The 19,335-nt window shown below is 43.1% G+C and overlaps 1 protein-coding gene across 1 annotated transcript in view; it reads left to right on the top strand.

The window, feature by feature from the left end:
* Window positions 1–19,335, top strand: part of GABBR2 (gamma-aminobutyric acid type B receptor subunit 2) — a 1,360,263-nt gene that overhangs the window by 951,361 nt on the left and 389,567 nt on the right. The gene's annotated exons all lie outside the window — the stretch shown is intronic.

The raw sequence follows: 19,335 nt of genomic DNA, 5'->3' as shown, positions 1-19,335 counted from the left end.
TGACTGACATGTTTCTATCTATCTAATCTATGTGTGAGGCTCTATTCCTTCTTGTCTAAATTGTCGGGTACCGGTGTATGCCGCTGCTGAATTGCCGGTCGGCTTTTTTAAAGAAAGCATCTTCTGAGCAGTTTGTCAGCTTTTGGACACCTTTGAAGGTGTTTTCTATGTGTTTCTATGTGTTTTTGTTTGCCTGCCATTGGTTTTAACGGTGTTCGACGGTGTTCTAAGGTGTTCGACGAACAGTTCGACGAACAGTTCCTCGAACATCCCGGTGTTCGAGGAACCGAACCCGAACACTACGGGGGTGGCTCAACACTAGTGGCAACCCAGTAATCAGGATTATTTCTAATTCTCACAATTCGAGGGTCATGTTGCAGGTAATGCATCAAGAAGGCACTCATGTGTGTTGAGTATCCAGGAGCACCAAGTCCCTGTTGTGTTGGTGGCGAGGTAACAATCATGCTTCCTTCCTCTGTCCTCTCCCCCCAACCTCGCACAACAGAAATGTGATCAAGGTCTCCCTCATCTGATGAGTCTTCCATCAGTTCGTCCTCCACTTCTTCCTGGGCTCCTGCACCTTCCTCACTAGTTTGGCTGCTACCATGCGCCCTGGTAAAACCATCTCCCCCACCCTCACATGCCTGCCGCCTTGGTGCTACCGACCGTCTGGACCTTGCAGATGTTAGCCCTTCCGCATACAACTCCTCCTCCTCTACTTCCTCCACCTCCTCTTGTGCCACCACCTGACTCCGAATTCTGTTTAACATGTGCTCCAGCATGTAAATCACCGGAATAGTCATGCTGATAATGGCATCGTCAGCAATAAACATCTTCGTCGCCATTTCAAAACTGTGCAGAAGGGTGCATAGGTCCCTGATCTGAGACCACTCCTCCAGCGTGATTTGCCCCACCTCTGGATCTCGTTGGCCCAGGCTATACGTCAGAACGTATTGCACCAGGGCTTGTTGGTGCTGCCACAGTCGCTGCAACATGGCGGAGTTGAATTCCACCGGGTAGGCACATCGCATTTTAGCCGGTGAAGTGGCAGGCCCAACGACTTCTGTAGAGATGTAAGTCGCTGAGCTGCGGGATGCGAACGGCGGAAGTGAGCACACAGCGACCGTGCCCTCTGCAGAAGGCCATCTAGTCCGGGATAGTGGGCTAAAAATTGCTGGACAACCAGGTTCAACACGTGAGCCATACAAGGCACGTGTTTGACATTGCCCCGGCGAAGGGCCGCACCCAGGTTTGCAGCATTTTCGCACACGGCCTTCCCTGGTTTCAGGTCCAGTGGAGACAACCATTCATGAAATTGTTTCTCCAGAGCTGACCACAACTCCTCAGCTGTGTGACTCACATTTCCCAGACATTTCAAAGTAAAATGATGACGTTGAGCCCTACTGCCAGCATAGTAAGGAGGTGTGCAGGATCCCTTCTGCGCAGTTAGAAAGCTTGTGGCATGAACAGACAGGCTTTGGGTGCAGGTGGAGGACCGAGAGGAGGTTGAGGAGGCAGAAGCAGTGGAGGAACTTTGAGATAAAGAGGATTGACGCACAACTCGTGGGGACGGCAAGACTTGGACAGTAGCCCCATGTCCTGCTGTCACCATAGTTACCCAGTGCCCAGTCAGCGACATGTAACGCCCCTGTCCATGCCTACTCGTCCAAGTGTCTGTGGTGAAATGCACCCTGTCACACACAGAGTTTCTCAAAGAAGCGGTGATGTTGTGTGCGACATGCTGGTGGAGCGCAGGCACACCTTTCTTTGAGAAGTAGTGCCGACTGGGCATCTGGTACTGGGGCACTGTGACGGACATAAGGTCTCGAAAATCCTCTGTGTCCACCAGGCGGAAAGGCAGCATTTCTGTAGCCAAGAGCCAAGAGCTTGGTGCTATCGATGTCGGACAGCGCTCAACACCAGCTGGTGTTACCACCTCCAAAGAAAATGATGACCTGCCAATCACGCTGGCTGCTGCGGGTAAAGAGGTGGCAGGTCTGCGCCCCAAAACAGGTGTGACTGCTGTCCCCCCAGTCACAGAGGATGAAGAGGCCGCGGATGCACAAGATATGGCAGACGGCTGTTGGCCCGGCCGGCTAGGCCGCATTGTAGCACAGTGAGCTTCCCACTGCAACTTATGCTTCATGTCCATGTGCCGGTTCATGCATGAAGTACTCAAACTATGTATTTTTTGGCCTCTACTTAGCTTTTGCTGACAAATGTTACAGATAACATGAGTTGGGTCATCTTTATCGATCTGAAAAAATGTCCAGGCTATGCAAGGCTTAGCACCCATGCGACCTGAAGAGCCACCACGACTTGTGGTGAGAGGCAGAGTTGTGTTTGAGGATGCAGTTGTTGACGTGCTTCCCGTACTACGTCTCTGTCCAGGAAGGCGCAACCTGACCTCATCGTCACTAGCATCCTCCTCCACCTCCTCTGCTGAACTCATCTCTTGGCTGACTGTGGGTTGACAGTAAGTGGGATCTCCAACCTCATCATCATCACCCTGTGTGTTATCACACATGTCGTCCTCAGAGCCAACCTGTTCCTGCCCTGACAAAAAACTAAAGTTGTCGCTCCAATCAGGTATTTGAGTCTCATCATCGTCTTCCTCATTGTCTCCACCAACAGGAGTTACAGTTTGGGAATGAGGGTCTACATTATGGTCAGAACCTTCTGCGTCTGGTCCTGGATCCGACTCATAAAGATTCTGGGCATCAGTGCAGATCATTTCCTCGTCTGGATTCACAGAAGCGCTGTAGTCGACCTCTGATTCCCAGGCTATAGTATGAGTAAACAGCTCTGCAGACTCAACCATCTGCTCTATCTCATACTCAGACGGGCAGCTGGAGATTTGGGAGCTGTGAGGAAGTAAGTGCGATTGGGGTGACACCTTTGAGGACTGGAGTATTTGTGATGTTGAAGTTGATGTGGAGGAGAGCCCACTTAAAGGGACACTTGATATCCGTTGAAGCACCTGCTGTTTTTGTGCCTCATCTGGAATTTGTAGCCATTGGCGTGGCCGTAAGAAAGGGATCTTATCACATTGTCCGCTAAAAGAAGTAGACATTTTATTTTAGCTGGAAGATGGTCTTTCTTCTGCAGATGTTACTGTTGCTTTAACACCTACCCCACGGACACAACCTTTTTTCCCCTTCCCAACACGCCTATTCCCCTTTCCACCAGCAGCAGGCCTTTTTCCACTCATTTTGGTGGTTAACTAATTCACAACTCTGGAGTTGTTTGCACAAAAAAACAATGGATGGGAACCGAGCAGAGCTGAGTGGCCAAACTGTGGTATTAGGCCAAAACTATTGGCTGGGTTAGATGCAGAAAAAAATTATATTCAATTTGCAACCCGATGGAGGTCAGTACAGATGGACTAATAGAACATGTCCCACACACAGCTAGAAGCCCAAATATTTTTTCAGAGGTAGATGCAGAAAAAAAATATATTCAGTTTGCAACCTGATGGAGGTCAGTATAGATGGACTAATAGAGAAAGTCCCACACACTGCTAGAAGGCCAAATATTTTTTCAGAGCTAGATGCAGATAAAAATTATTTTTAATTTGCAACCTGACGGAGGTCAGTATAGATGGACTAATAGAGAAAGTCCCACACACTGCTAGAAGGCCAAATATTTTTTCAGAGCTAGATGCAGATAAAAATTATTTTTAATTTGCAACCTGATGGAGGTCAGTATAGATGGACTAATAGAGAAAGTCCCACACACTGCTAGAAGGCCAAATATTTTTTCAGAGCTAGATGCAGAAAAAAATTATATTCAATTTGCAACCCGATGGAGGTCAGTACAGATGGACTAATAGAACATGTCCCACACACAGCTAGAAGCCCAAATATTTTTTCAGAGGTAGATGCAGAAAAAATATATATTCAGTTTGCAACCTGATGGAGGTCAGTATAGATGGACTAATAGAGAAAGTCCCACACACTGCTAGAAGGCCAAATATTTTTTCAGAGCTAGATGCAGATAAAAATTATTTTTAATTTGCAACCTGACGGAGGTCAGTATAGATGGACTAATAGAGAAAGTCCCACACACTGCTAGATGGCCAAATATTTTTCAGAGCTAGATGCAGATTAAAATTATTTTTAATTTGCAACCTGATGGAGGTCAGTATAGATGGACTAATAGAGAAAGTCCCACACACTGCTAGAAGGCCAAATATTTTTTCAGAGCTAGATGCAGATAAAAATTATTTTTAATTTGCAACCTGATGGAGGTCAGTATAGATGGACTAATAGAGAAAGTCCCACACACTGCTAGAAGGCCAAATATTTTTTCAGAGCTAGATGCAGATAAAAATTATTTTTATTTTGCAACCTGATGGAGGTCAGTATAGATGGACTAATAGAGAAAGTCCCACACACTGCTAGAAGGCCAAATATTTTTTCAGAGCTAGATGCAGAAAAAAATTATATTCAGTTTGCAACCTGATGGAGGTCAGTATAGATGGACTAATAGAACAAGTCCCACACACAGCTAGAAGCCCAAATATTTTTTCAGAGGTAGAAGCAGAAAAAAAATATATTCAGTTTGCAACCTGATGGAGGTCAGTATAGATGGACTAATAGAGAAAGTCCCACACACTGCTAGAAGGCCAAATATTTTTTCAGAGCTAGATGCAGAAAAAAATTATATTCAGTTTGCAACCTGATGGAGGTCAGTATAGATGGACTAATAGAACAAGTCCCACACACAGCTAGAAGCCCAAATATTTTTTCAGAGGTAGAAGCAGAAAAAAAATATATTCAGTTTGCAACCTGATGGAGGTCAGTATAGATGGACTAATAGAACAAGTCCCACACACAGCTAGAAGCCCAAATATTTTTTCAGAGCTAGATGCAGAAAAAAATGATATTCAATTGGCAACCTGATGGAGGTCAGTATAGATGGACTAATAGAGAAAGTCCCACACACTGCTAGAAGGCCAAATATTTTTTCAGAGCTAGATGCAGACAAAAAATTATTTTGAATTTGCAACGTGATGGAGGTCAGTATAGATGGACTAATAGAACAAGTCCCACACACTGCTAGAAGGCCAAATATTTTTTCAGAGCTAGATGCAGAAAAAAATTATATACAGTTTGCAACCTGATGGAGGTCAGTATAGATGGACTAATAGAACAAGTCCCACACACAGCTAGAAGCCCAAATATTTTTTCAGAGCTAGATGCAGAAAAAAATTATATTCAATTTGCAACCTGATGGAGGTCAGTATAGATGGACTAATAGAGAAAGTCCCACACACTGCCAGAAGGCCAAATATTTTTTCAGAGCTAGATGCAGACAAAAAATTATTTGGAATTTTCAACCTGATGGAGGTCAGTATAGGTGGACTAATAGAACAAGTCCCACACACTGCTAGAAGGCCAAATATTTTTTCAGAGGCAGATGCAGAAAAAAATTATATTCAGTTTGCAACCTGATGGAGGTCAGTATAGATGGACTAATAGAACAAGTCCCACACACAGCTAGAAGCCCAAATATTTTTTCAGAGGTAGAAGCAGAAAAAAAATATATTCAGTTTGCAACCTGATGGAGGTCAGTATAGATGGACTAATAGAACAAGTCCCACACACAGCTAGAAGCCCAAATATTTTTTCAGAGCTAGATGCAGAAAAAATTATATTCAATTGGCAACCTGATGTAGGTCAGTTTAGGTGGACTAATAGAACAAGTCCCACACACTGCTAGAAGGCCAAATAATTTTTCAGAGCTAGATGCTGAAAAAAATTATATTCAGTTTGCAACCTGATGGAGGTCAGTATAGATGGACTAATAGAACAAGTCCCACACACAGCTAGAAGCCCAAATATTTTTTCAGAGGCAGATGCAGAAAAAAATTATATTCAGTTTGCAACCTGATGGAGGTCAGTATAGATGGACTAATAGAACAAGTCCCACATACAGCTAGAAGCCCAAATATTTTTTCAGAGGTAGAAGCAGAAAAAAATATATTCAGTTTGCAACCTGATGGAGGTCAGTATAGATGGACTAATAGAACAAGTCCCACACACTGCTAGAAGGCCAAATATTTTTTCAGAGCTAGATGCAGACAAAAAATTATTTTTAATTTGCAACCTGATGGAGGTCAGTATAGATGGACTAATAGAGAAAGTCCCACACACTGCTAGAAGGCCAAATATTTTTTCAGAGCTAGATGCAGACAAAAAATTATTTTGAATTTGTAACGTGATGGAGGTCAGTATAGATGGACTAATAGAACAAGTCCCACACACTGCTAGAAGCCCAAATATTTTTTCAAAGCAAGATGCAGAAAAAAAATTATATTCAATTTGCAACCTGATGGAGGTCAGTATAGATGGACTAATAGAATCATGCTATGCCCAAAAGATTTTACTTCACTAGGTGCAGTAAAAAAATTGGTATTCTATACACAGGTGGTATATCTTGCAACACAGATAGGCTACTCCACTGACTAACACACTCTGCAATAGGCCAAAAAGGATTAGCTATGCTAGATTCAGCCAAATGCTGTGAAAAAAACTTGCACAGCACTGGCACAGACCTGCCTGGCAAAAACTGATAGGAACTGATGTAACCTAGTCCTGAAAAGGACTGCAATTACAATTTGTCTTTACTCCCACAACCTATCTATTTAAGAGCACAGACCTGCCTGATAAAAGTCGTAGGAAATGCTGTAACCTAGTCCTTAAAAGGACTGCAATCACAACTATTCCCTACTCCCAAGCTATCTGTAGATTTGTGCGAAAATTGGCTTGAAATTAACAAGGTATAGCACACACAGCAACAGCGGTGCCGTCTAACACGCAGCTGCAGCAGTGAGAAAATGGTGGCGACGGGGAAAATGGCTTGGTCTTATAGGGCAAGGACATGTGACATACGCTGCCAATGACACATGCCCTTGCTTGTGTGTAAAAAAGCACTTCGCTCCGTGTATGCGCTGCTGATAGGCTGACAGATTGCACCTCCCCACTGTAAATGCGGGAAAGAGAAAAAAAATGGAGATCTTCATTATTCCTGCAGAGATCCATCCCCTGCCCCTTCCCCCGCCATGCTGTACACTCAAACTGTGTATTAACATTAATTTTCATCATTACTGAGAAAAAATCCAGTTATGATTTTGGTGCACGAACAGTTATCGAACATAACCTCGAACAGCCGAATTTTTCTCAAATCGTTCGTGTTCGCCGAACGGCTCGAACACCGCCCAAAACAGCTCGAATTTGAGATTGGCGAACAGTTCGAGTCGAACAACGCTCATCTCCAGGGCAGAGTCCCGGATAAATTCCTGAGTGGCCGAGTAGCGCTTGATCAGGCTGATCACCTGGTCGAGTGTGCCGGGGTCCTCTTGCCCCACCTAATGTTGGATAGCGGCTGGCAGAGTCCTCACCAGCCGGTCAACCACCACCCTCTCCACCATCTGGGCTGGAGACAAAGTCTCAGGCTGGAGGAGCCACCTCTTTACCAGCTGCAGGAGGTCATAAGCCTGAGACAGGGCGGGTCTGTTCTCCACATAGGCCCATGAAAATACACGCTGAGCCCTCACGTATGTATTGACCCCCAGTCGGGCAAGGATCTCACCTTTGAGCCTCTGGTAGTCCTGGGCGTTCTCCCGACTGAGGTCGAAGTAGGTCTTTTGGGCGTATCCGACCAGAAACGGAGCCACCACTTCTGCCCACTGGCCGGCCGGTAAATTTTCCCGCTATGCTATGCGCTCATAAATGGTCAGGAAGGCTTCCACATCATCCTCCGGTCCAAACTTCCTCAACGCTGAGCGAACCTTGTCCCAGGCCTCGCGACGTTCTGAGGCTGGTGCTGTCGGCGTCTGCCGCAGGGCAGCAATCTGTTGCAGCAACAGTTCATTTGTTTTTTGCTGCTGCTGGTATAGTAGCTGCTGCTGATTATGCTGCTGTTGCTGCTCTTGCTGTTGCCGTTGGAGACTCAGGTGTTGCTCCTGCTGTTGCCACTGAGACTTTAACAGCTCCTTCATTTTGTCCACGGGGTGGGGCTGAAAGGTGGCCGGCCGGATTGTGGTCATGCAGAGGCCGGTAGGGTATGCCTAAGTCACTATGCCCGCATTCTCCACCAGGCTGTTAGGCGGCGGTCACAGTGCAGTAACTGAGGCAGTAACCCAAGCAAGTCCAACATAAACAGCTTTATTCAGCAACTCACGGGTAAACAGAAAAGTCCTCCGGTTCGCAGCTGGGTTAATACGAGTCCTTAAACAATGGTTGCCGTGGGCAATGGCCGTGCCGGGCCGCTCATAGCCTGACAGGTGCAGAGCCTTCCCTGGCATGGGTTCAGCCACACTCAATCCTGCTGAGCTTTCCTGCCATGCTCCTAGCAGGTTCCAACGTAGAACAACGCTAATCCTTAGTGCAGGGTTTTTAAAGGACCTGTGGCAAGAGCCACTGGAAAACCCGGGTTGGAGGGAGGAGGCCACCCCACTGCCTTCCTCCCCCAAGAAATGAAGGCCCTGCCGGGTTTTACTTAATCTGCCTTAGCCAGATAACCTGATCAGGTCAATGCTGACCTTCATTCCTGCATTGCAGCCGCAGGTGAGTTTGTGACTGCAACGCACTCCAATGGATTTAATAGGTCTCTGTACACATTCTGGGGGATATATAACGTCCCTCATCCCTACGATCCCGGTCACTGCCTCACAGTACATATCTTTAGTGTTCATCGGTTAGTTTACATATTGGATATTTCAGTGTAGTTTAATACCACCTCATATTTAAAGGCTGTTGCTGTACTAGAAAATGTTGAAGATCTTTGCAGAAAAATGCAGCCTTTTAAAATGTATGTCATAGTGTCCATCAGTGTCGACTGGGGTGTCTGGGGCCCACAGGAGGAATTGATCCTCGGGGCCCACCCTACAGCTATATGCAAATACCTGATAGCCGATATCCCCGTTATAGTGGAGCATCTGCTGTAAATCACAGACGGCTCCGGCTCATCTACTGTGCACATGCTATAACTGGGATGTACAATTACGGTAGTTTGCAGTAAAGGGGTTCTTTGGTTAAAACAAGTTATCACCGATCCATGAGATCCACAGGACAGGTGATAACTTACCGATTGTTTGGGTCCAAACATTGGATACCACAACGATCGGAAGAATGGGAAAGTTTTGTCCCTGTCAGGACACTTAGCTCTCCCCATTTTAAAATGTAGCGGCAGGTGGGACATCTGACCACAGCTCCATTCATTCTCTTTGGGGCTTCCAGAAAAAAAACAAGAATAGCCACTGAGGGAATGAATGGATAAGTGGTCAAGTCGCACATGAGCTCCAGTCTAATGGGGATAAAAGCTCCACATTCTACCAATCGGTGCAGGTCCCAGCAGTTAGACCCCCACTAATCAATAATGTATCACTTATCCTGTGAAGAGGTGATTACTTGTTTTCCCCAGAGAACCCCTGTAAGTGCATCTTGTTCCAAGTATTTAATTACTAATGGAAATAAAGAATCTTCTCCTAATTAATATCAGAGAGAACAAATGACCGCCATACACAACACAATCCTCTGTACCAACACAAATAGTACCACATACAAGGGAGAAATACTGCCACACCATGACTGGACTACATATTGCTACCACATAGTGACTGAATAATACTACATACAAGGGAGAAATACCACCATACCATGACCAGACCACATATTGCCACCACATAGTGACCGAATAATACCACATACAAGGGAGAAATACCACTGCACCATGACCAGACTACATATTACCACCCCATAGTGACCGAATAATACTACATACAAAGGAGAAATACCACCACGCCATGACCAGACTACATATTACCACCACATAGTGACTGAATAATACCACATACAAGGGAGAAATACCACCACACCATGACCAGACCAGATATTTACAGCATATAGCATCCAAATAATTCCCCATAATTTCTCTCCCCATCTCCATAATTGCTCTCCCCATCCCCATCATTACTCTCCCCCTAGCTCCTCTATCATTGCTCCTTCCCATCCCCATCATTGCTCTCCCCCACCTTCTCCATCATTGTCATATCTCCCCCACCTCCTCCATCATTGTCATAGCTCCTCCATCATTGTCATATCTCCCCTACCTCCTCCATCATTGTCATATCTCCCCCCACCACCTCCATCATCATTCCCATATCTCCCACCATCATCTCCATCTTTGTCATATCTCCCCTCACCTGCTCCGTCATCATTGCCATATCTTCCCCATCTGCTCCGTAATCATTGCCATATCTCCCCCCACCTGCTCTGTCATCATTGCCATATCTAACCCCACCTGCTCAGTCATCATTGCCATATCTCCCCCCATCTGCTCCGTCATCATTGCCATATCTCCCCCCACCTGCTCCATCATCAATGCCATATCTCCCCCACCTCCTCTATCACTAATGCCATGTCATATCTCCCCCCACCTCCTCCATCATCATGCCATGCTTATCTCCCCCTACCTCCTCCATCACCATGCCATGTATATCTCCCCCCGCCTCCCCATTGCCTGCCATATCTTCCCCCACCATGTCATATATCCTGCCACCTCCCCCATTGCCATGCCATATATCCCCCCACCTCCTCAATCACCATTGCTCTCCCTCAAAAAAAAAAAAAAACTCTCAGCGTGCTCCCCCGCAGCACCGTTCTCTGCTTCCTGCCTGGCATCTTTCTCTCTGACACAGGCTCGCGCTGCATAATGACGTAATCAAGCAGTGTGAGCCTGTGTCAGGGAAGAAGCACTGGGCAGGAAGCTGAGGACGGATCCCTCCAGCTCTGCTGCCATTTTCCTCCTGTCGGCATCGGAGCTGGAGGGATCGCTCCCTGCCCGCCACATAGGATGAGGGCAATCTGGCCATGGGCCCCCCGGAACCTGGGTCTCTGAGAAGCTGGCCAGATTGCCCTCATCAGCCGCACTGCAAGAGACCGGATGGAGGGCCCTTGCAATGCGGAGCACCGCTGGCCATGTTAACCAGGGGCCCCCGTGCATCCTGCTCGGGCACCCGCTGAGGACCCGGACCCACCAGAGAATTCTCTGGTGTCCCGGTGCCCCACTCCGACCCTGGTTTCCATCAATATTTGATTAAAAGGAGCCCAACTACTAAATGAAATGTCCTTTTCTTGGTTAATTACTTTACATGGTTTAGTATCATATACGTATAAATCACTATGACTAAATCTCGCTGTAGTAATCTACATGCACACTACAGTCATGACCAAAAGTTTTGAGAATGACACCAAAATTATATTTTCACATGATCTGCTGGCCTCTGGGTTTTATTAGTGTTTGTCTGATGTTTATATCACATACTGAAATATAATTGCAATCATATTATGAGTACCAATAGGTTATATTGACAGTTAGAATGAGTTAATGCAGCAAGTCAATATTTGCAGTGTTGCCCCTTCTTCTTCAAGACCTCTGTAATTCTCCCTGGCATGCTCTCAATCAACTTTTGTATCAAATCCTGACTGATAGCAGTCCATTCTTGCATAATCAATGCTTGCATTTTGCCAGAATTTGTTGGTTTTTGTTTGTCCACCCGTCTCTTGATGATTGACCACAAGTTCTCAATGTGATTAAGATCTGGGGAGTTTCCAGGCCATGGACCCAAAATCTCTATGTTTTGTTCCATGAGCCATTTAGTTATCACCTTTGTTTTATGTCAAGGTGCTCCATCATGCTGGAAAAGGCATTGTTGGGTGCCAAACTGCTTTTGGACGGTTGGGAGAAGTTGCTCTTGGAGGACATTCTGGTACCATTCTTTATTCATGGCTGTGTTTTTAGGCAAGACTGTGAGTGAGCCGATTCCCTTGGCTGAGAAGCAACCCCACACATGAATGGTTTCAGGATGCTTTACAGTTGGCATGAGACAAGACTGGTGGTAGCGCTCACCTCTTCTTCTCCGAATAAGCTGTTTTCCAGATATCCCAAACAATCGAAAAGGGGATTCATCAGAGAAAATTACTTTGCCCCAGTCCTCAGCAGTCCACTCCCTGTACATTTTGCAGAATATCAGTCGGTCCCTGATGTTTTTTCTGGAGAGAAGTGGATTCTTTGCTGCCCTTGCTCAAAGAGTCTCCGCCTCACAGTGCGTGCAGAAGCACTCACACCAGCCTGCTGCCATTCCTGAGCAAGCTCGGCACTGCTGGTAGTCCGATCCCGTAGCTGAAACAGTTTTAAGATACGGTCCTGGTGCTTGCTGGTCTTTCTTGGGCGCCCTGGAGCCTTTTTGACAACAATGGAAGCTCTCTCCTTGAAGTTCTTGATGATGCGATAGATTGTTGACTGAGGTGCAATCTTTGTAGCTGCGATACTCTTCCCTGTTAGGCCATTTTTGTGCAGTGCAATGATGGCTGCACGTGTTTCTTTAGAGATAACCATGGTTAACTGAAGAGAAACAATGATACCAAGAACCAGCCTCCTTTTAAAGTGTCCAGTGATGTCATTCTTACTTAATCATGACTGATTGATCGCCAGCCCTGTCCTCATCAACACCCACACCTGTGTTAATGGATCAATCACTAAAACGATGTTAGCTGCTCCTTTTATGGCAGGACTGCAATGATGTTGAAATGTGTTTTGGGGGTTAAAGTTCATTTTCTGGGCAAATATTGACTTTGCAAGTACAGTAATTGCTGTTAAGCTGATCACTCTTTGACATTCAGGAGTATATGCAAATTGCCATTACAAAAAATGAAGCAGTAAACTTTGGAAAAATTACTATTTGTCTCATTCTCAATACTTTTGGCCATGACTGTACACTGTGCTTTAAAATAGCAGTATCCCTGAAAGAATGAGGAAACCAGTGTGACCAGAGCTACTACTACATTTCATTCAAAACAAAATATCTTACCCGTTTCGTTAGACCCTATAAATCACATTTTATTGCATTGATTCTCAGAGCTTTATCAAGGGTGGCAGCTATAATCTGCATATTGATATCTTGTGTTTATAGAATAGTCCTTGAATATATACCCTAAAGTCCTCCCAAACCCTTAAAGCCTCCATACACATTAGAATAACGTTGGCCAAACCTGGAAATATCGGTGGGCTTGGCTGACAACCCAAAGTGTATGGTCCCTGCCGACTCTCAACAGATGATATTGGTGTTTATAAGGATCCAGCATATCCAATTCCGGAATGCCAATGAGCCTTATATTCCAGGTGTGATAAACCCAAGCCAGAGGACGAACACTCTTGTGTACGGAAGTGTCAGGAGAAATAGCTTGTGGTTGAATGATTGACTGAACAAAGCTGTCTAATGTGTATGGGGCCCATTGGCCCAAACAATAATATTAAAAATAATATTTTTATTTATATAGCGCCAACATATTCCACAGCGCTTTACAATTCAGACAATTTACAGACATTATTATCGCTGTCCCCATCGGGGCCCAAAATCTACATTCCCTATCAGTATGCCTTTGGAGTGTTGGAGGAAACCGGAGAACATCCAAGCAAACACGGTGGAAAACATACAAACTCCTTCCAGATGTTGTCCTTGGTGGGATTTGAACCCAGGACCTCAGCGCTGCAAGGCTACAGAGCTAACCACTGAATCACCGTGCTGCCCAACACTTTGTTTGCAATTTTTGTTATATTTATATATGTCATAGGAACAAATAATGACAACAGAAAAAACAGATAATAATTCCTTTATAAATGCAGAATTTTAAATAAAGCAACACTTTTTTTAAAATAATAATCTATAGATTTATTGTACATTGTAAAGCAAGATAGCTCGATTAAGTGGGGGCAAGGACATGATATTGATGCTCCCCATTACTAATATGCCAAATCAAGTGATTTAATATTGATCTTGCTTGTATACATGCATGGTTACATCATATAGCTAGACTGTGGATCTACGTATATTACAGTACTGAAAATATCTGAACAAAAAATGACTGCAATAAAGAGGCTGGGGTTCAACCTTTACTTTTTTATGTCAGTGTTAGGTTCATAATTCCATAGTCAATGACCTTTACAATGAACCTGTATTTTCTTTTTATTACATTTTGTAGTATTTAAAGCTAAATAAAGTATGTATGTAATCTTTAGTTTCCATTTTGAGGCAAAAGTAAAAATATATTAGCTTTTTGTTGTTTTTTTTATTTATCTCTAAAAGTCATTGGATGAATAAAAAATGTAATCTACAGAGTGTGAAGAAAGAAACAAAAAAACAAAACGCAAAATATTTATTCTGCTCCAAGGAAATACCATTAGAATAAAAGTATGAAAATGGAGAAAAATAGGAAAGCAAAAAACTAAAAACATGAAAAAAAAACATGAATGCGTCTTTTGACTAACAGATTTTGTCAGTCCGGTGCAGTCATATGGATCCTAAATAGGTGAGGGAATCTGGTTTAGTGGCAAAAATATTGCCTTATTGGGAACTTAATGGCATTCTTGAATATGTAATGTATATGTATAGAGATGGGAGAAAAAAGCTATCCCTAAACTGTACAAAATAAATATAAGCTTTTCAGTTTGCTGGTAATAAGTTCTGAGCTATTTGTATATAAATGTATGTACATAATTGTATACATATGTACAGTACAGACCAAAAGTTTGGACACACCTTCTCATTTAAAGATTTTTCTGTATTTTCATGACTGTGAAAATTGTACATTCACACTGAAGGCATCAAAACTATGAATTAACACATGTGGAATTATATACTTAACAAAAAAGTGTGAAACAACTGAAAATATGTCTTATATTCTAGGTTCTTCAAAGTAGCCACCTTTTGCTTTTATGACTGCTTTGCACACTCTTGGCATTCTCTTGATGAGCTTCAAGAGGTAGTCACCGGCAATGTTTTCACGTCACAGGTGTGCCCTGTCAGGTTAAATAAGTGAGACTTCTTCCCTTATAAATGGGGTTGGGACCATTAGTTGTGTTGTGCAGAAGTCTGGTGGATACACAGCTGATAGTCCTACTGAATATACTGTTAGAATTTGTATTATGGCAAGAAAAAAGCAGCTAAGTAAAGAAAAACGAGTGGCCATCATTACTTTAAGAAATGAAGGTCAATCAGTGCGAAAAATTGGGAAAACTTTGAAAGTGTCCCCAAGTGCAGTTGCAAAAACCATCAAGCGCTACAAAGAAACTGGCTCACATGAGGACCGCCCCAGGAAAGGAAGACCAAGAGTCACCTCTGCTTCTGAGGATAAGTTTATCCGAGTCACCAGCCTCAGAAATCGCAGGTTAACAGCAGCTCAGATTAGAGACCAGGTCAATATCACACAGAGTTCTAGCAGCAGACACATCTTTACAACAACTGTTAAGAGGAGACTTTGTGCAGCAGGCCTTCATGGTAAAATAGCTGCTAGGAAACCACTGCTAAGGACAGGCAACAAGCAGAAGAGACTTGTTTGGGCTAAAGAACACAAGGAATGGATATTAGACCAGTGGAAATCTGTGCTTTGGTCTGATGAGTCCAAATTTGAGATCTTTGGTTACAACCACCGTGTCTTTGTGCGACGTAGAAAAGGTGAACGGATGGACTCTACATGCCTGGTTCCCACCATGAAGCATGGAGGAGGAGGTGTGATGGTGTGGGGGTGCTTTGCTGGTGACACTGTTGGGGATTTATTCAAAAGTGAAGGCATACTGAACCAGCATGGCTACCACAGCATCTTGCAGCGGCATGCTATTCCATACGGTTTGTGTTTAGTTGGAGCATCATTTATTTTTCAACAGGACAATGACCCCAAACACACCTCCAGGCTGTGTAAGGGCTATTTGACCAAGAAGGAGAGTGATGGGGTGCTACGCCAGATGACTTGACCTCCACAGTCACCAGACCTGAACCCAATCGAGATGGATTGGGGTGAGCTGGACCGCAGAGTGAAGGCAAAAGGGCCAACAAGTGCTAAGCATCTCTGGGAACTCCTTCAAGATTGTTGGAAGACCATTTCTGGTGACTACCTCTTGAAGCTCATCAAGAGAATGCCAAGAGTGTACAAAGCAGTCATCAAAGCAAAAGGTGGCTACTTTGAAGAACCTAGAATATAAGACATATTTTCAGTTGTTTCACACTTTTTTGTTAAGTATATAATTCCACATGTGTTAATTCATAGTTTTGATGCCTTCAGTGTGAATGTACAATTTTCATAGTCAAGAAAATACAGAAAAATATTTAAATGAGAAGGTGTGTCCAAACTTTTGGTCTGTACTGTATGTCTATGCGAGTATATATGTACATGTCATTTTTTAATACTGTATCTACACATTCAAATGGACCTGTTAGCTCTTATGACATGTCTATTTTAGTGTGCTTGTATTCCTCAGTAAATCACAGTTTAAGAGCAAACTTTCTTAGGACTTTTGTTGTGCCATTTTTCACTTATTCCTCCTGGTAATGTATGAATAAATTGACAACTGGGTGTTGCAATTTCTTTGCCAATGGGGCATATTCCTATAAATTTTGTCACCATTTAAACAGTGCTGACAGTTTCAAGCTGTGTACAGATGCATGCTACTGACAAGGGTAATGGTAACACCCATTTGTTCATTTATTTATACATTTCTAGGAGGCATTGCTGAGGAATGACGCAACAGAAAGCTCTAAGGAGAGTCACTCCAGTATAATTTCATGCAAAATCAAGTATTAGCTTTAAACGTAGGAGAGCTAACAGGTTCACTTTCACTGAAAAAGAGAATATGCTCAGTTGGTTATATTAAGATAGTAGAGTATGTCAAGTGCTGCATTTCTTTAAAAGTGACAGAACAAGACAAGGGAAATGATCCCTTCTGTTGCTCAGGAAAACAGCATCTGAATGCTAATTGACATAAAGAACTTCATCATGAGCTTGTAGCAACAAATTGTTATTCATGATTAATACCAGATGGCTAAGGTTCTTGGAGCTACAGGACTCCAGCAGCCAAAGTGTTATTGATGTTGGTCATAACAACATTTTTTTGGCATTGCAAATGAGGTTAATATGGTTGGCACAGAAAGTACAAATCTGATATGGAATACTGGATCGAAAAGGAGGACTCATACATAAAAGCAGCAAATATGGCCAGGAACTAGAAAAGAAATGTTAAAGGGATTCTTTGGGAACAGACTTGGACTGGCCCGCAGGAGAACAGGAGAATCCTCCGGTGGGCCACCAACCTCTTATATGATCAGTACTTGGCACAATATACTTGAATCACTATATACAGACAAAGGCAGCATCTTATTCATTTAGCAATCTTCCCAGTTGTTATATACATTTGTGATTGAGGATAATGTCACATTTGCATATAGTTGAAAAGTGGGGCCTGGAATTGGTTTCTGGTGGGCCCTTGGAACCCCAATCTGACACTGTTTGGAAATGTATATATAACAATACAGATGTAGAAATCTTTAATGGAAATTTGTCAACAGGTTTGTGCTGCCTAATGTAGCGTAATGTAGAGACAGAGACTCTAAATCTAGTGATGTGTCACTTACTGGGCTGCTTGCTGTACTTTTGATAACATCACTGTTTTATCAGCAGGAGATTATCACTACAGGACTAATAAACCTGCTGTCATGTAGTCAAGCATATTCATGAGCTGTGTATAACCCTGCCCCCACCACTGATTGGCAACTTTCTGTGTACAATGTACATGGGCAGAAATCTGGCAATCAGTGATAGGAGTGGCATTATACAGAGCTCAGCATTCAGAAAACTGCTAGATCTGAAGCAGATCTTTTATCAAAACTGCAGCGAGCAGCCCAGTACATGACAGATTGCTTGAATCAGGGTCTTTGTTTCTATATTATGCTGATCTCAGGTGGGGAGCAATAACCCGGTGACAGATTCCCTTTAAAGGAATGCCACACTAATATGCATCAAGCCTTAGCTTGATAATTAACATAGTAAACCATATTTGCCACATCATGGTATCATAATGTGTTATGTGTCATGTTAACGTTTACTACATATGTAGCACACTATCTAGTACTTAATTATATGCATAAAATATAAAAAGCTGAGGAGAAAAAATTATAATTTTGATAATAATAATTATCAAAAATGGTATCAATATATGCTGACCTGATCCAAGGTTGTATGGCTGCTGCCGATTCACAGGTGATTTCATGAAAAAAAATGAAAAGTTTATGGTCTACATCCACGCTGCTGGCTAATGAAGAAACGTCAAATGATAAAGATAATATAAAATATTTTTTTTTGTTGTTTATTTCCACGCCTTTTGAAATGTAACCCATATCTTTTTCAGGAAATAAAAACATAAAAAGCAGTATATGCATAGAATACCACATGGAAATATGGCATTAATTGACACCTATTACATTGTGTGAGCCCTGCAGAGTGGGAACAGCAAGTTTGACACCTAATACTAAAAAAAAAAAAAATTAAATGTACCGTACCCAAGAACCTAAAAGTTTAATTATGTACACAAGTTATTCTAATATTGGTGTAATTGGAAATTTACATTTATGCTCCCTTTGGATACATTTAGGCTAAATCGTGGCAGAAGTTTTCAGACCTATCAGATGTTGTACATAAGCTATAAAAATTAAGAAGAGAAGATAAAACATTTTGGAATCACTTCAATTCATCAAAACAATTTTGCCATAATTCTGGTTAATTGCTTTCAAAAGTCACAAAATTGTTGCACAACTCGTGCACTTCTTAATGAACTAGGAGCGTCTGACTCTTAGGCTGTGTGCCCACGTAGCATTTTTCAAGCGTATATGCTGCGGAATTTCCGCAGCGTAAACGCTTGAAAAACGCATGTATATCCGCACCCCATGGTCCCCAATGGGATTCCGCAAGTTCTATGCACATGCTGCGGATTTTTCCGCAGCGTTTATGCCGCGTTCAAAAATCCGCAGCATGTCATTTAATTTTGCGTTTCCGCAAGCGGAATTGCCTTTGTCCAATGCATAAAAAACGAAAGGCAATTCCGCATGTGGAAAACGCGTGATAAACGCGCGAAAAATGCGCGATAAACGCGTGCGGAATTCCGCATGCGTTTTTCCGGGAGAGGACTTGCATTTATGCAGCAGAAATTTTCTGCTTCATAAATGCAACGTGGGCACATAGCCTTACACGCCTTGTTCATGATTTGCCTGGTATTCTAATGGATTATTCTAACTTGGTGAATGTATGGAAAATAATTACAGAAATGCTTAGTATCTACTGTCAAATGGAAAAAGAATAATGGAATAAGACAGGTTTTTTGTAAGGTTTGAGTTAGGATATCATTTCTAAGTAAGAGTAAGGCAAGTTAAGCTGTTCTCATACAAAATTGTGGTAAAAAATACACTGTTTTTACCACAATTTCACTTGAATTGTGGCAAAATTG

This window comes from Phyllobates terribilis, unplaced genomic scaffold (genome assembly GCF_046119375.1).
Source record: "Phyllobates terribilis strain yellow unplaced genomic scaffold, ASM4611937v1 Scaffold_4__5_contigs__length_816908805, whole genome shotgun sequence".
Classification (NCBI taxonomy): Eukaryota; Metazoa; Chordata; class Amphibia; order Anura; family Dendrobatidae; genus Phyllobates; species Phyllobates terribilis.
Note: the sequence above shows the minus strand (reverse complement) of the source record. Positions and strands in the feature narration are given on the sequence as shown.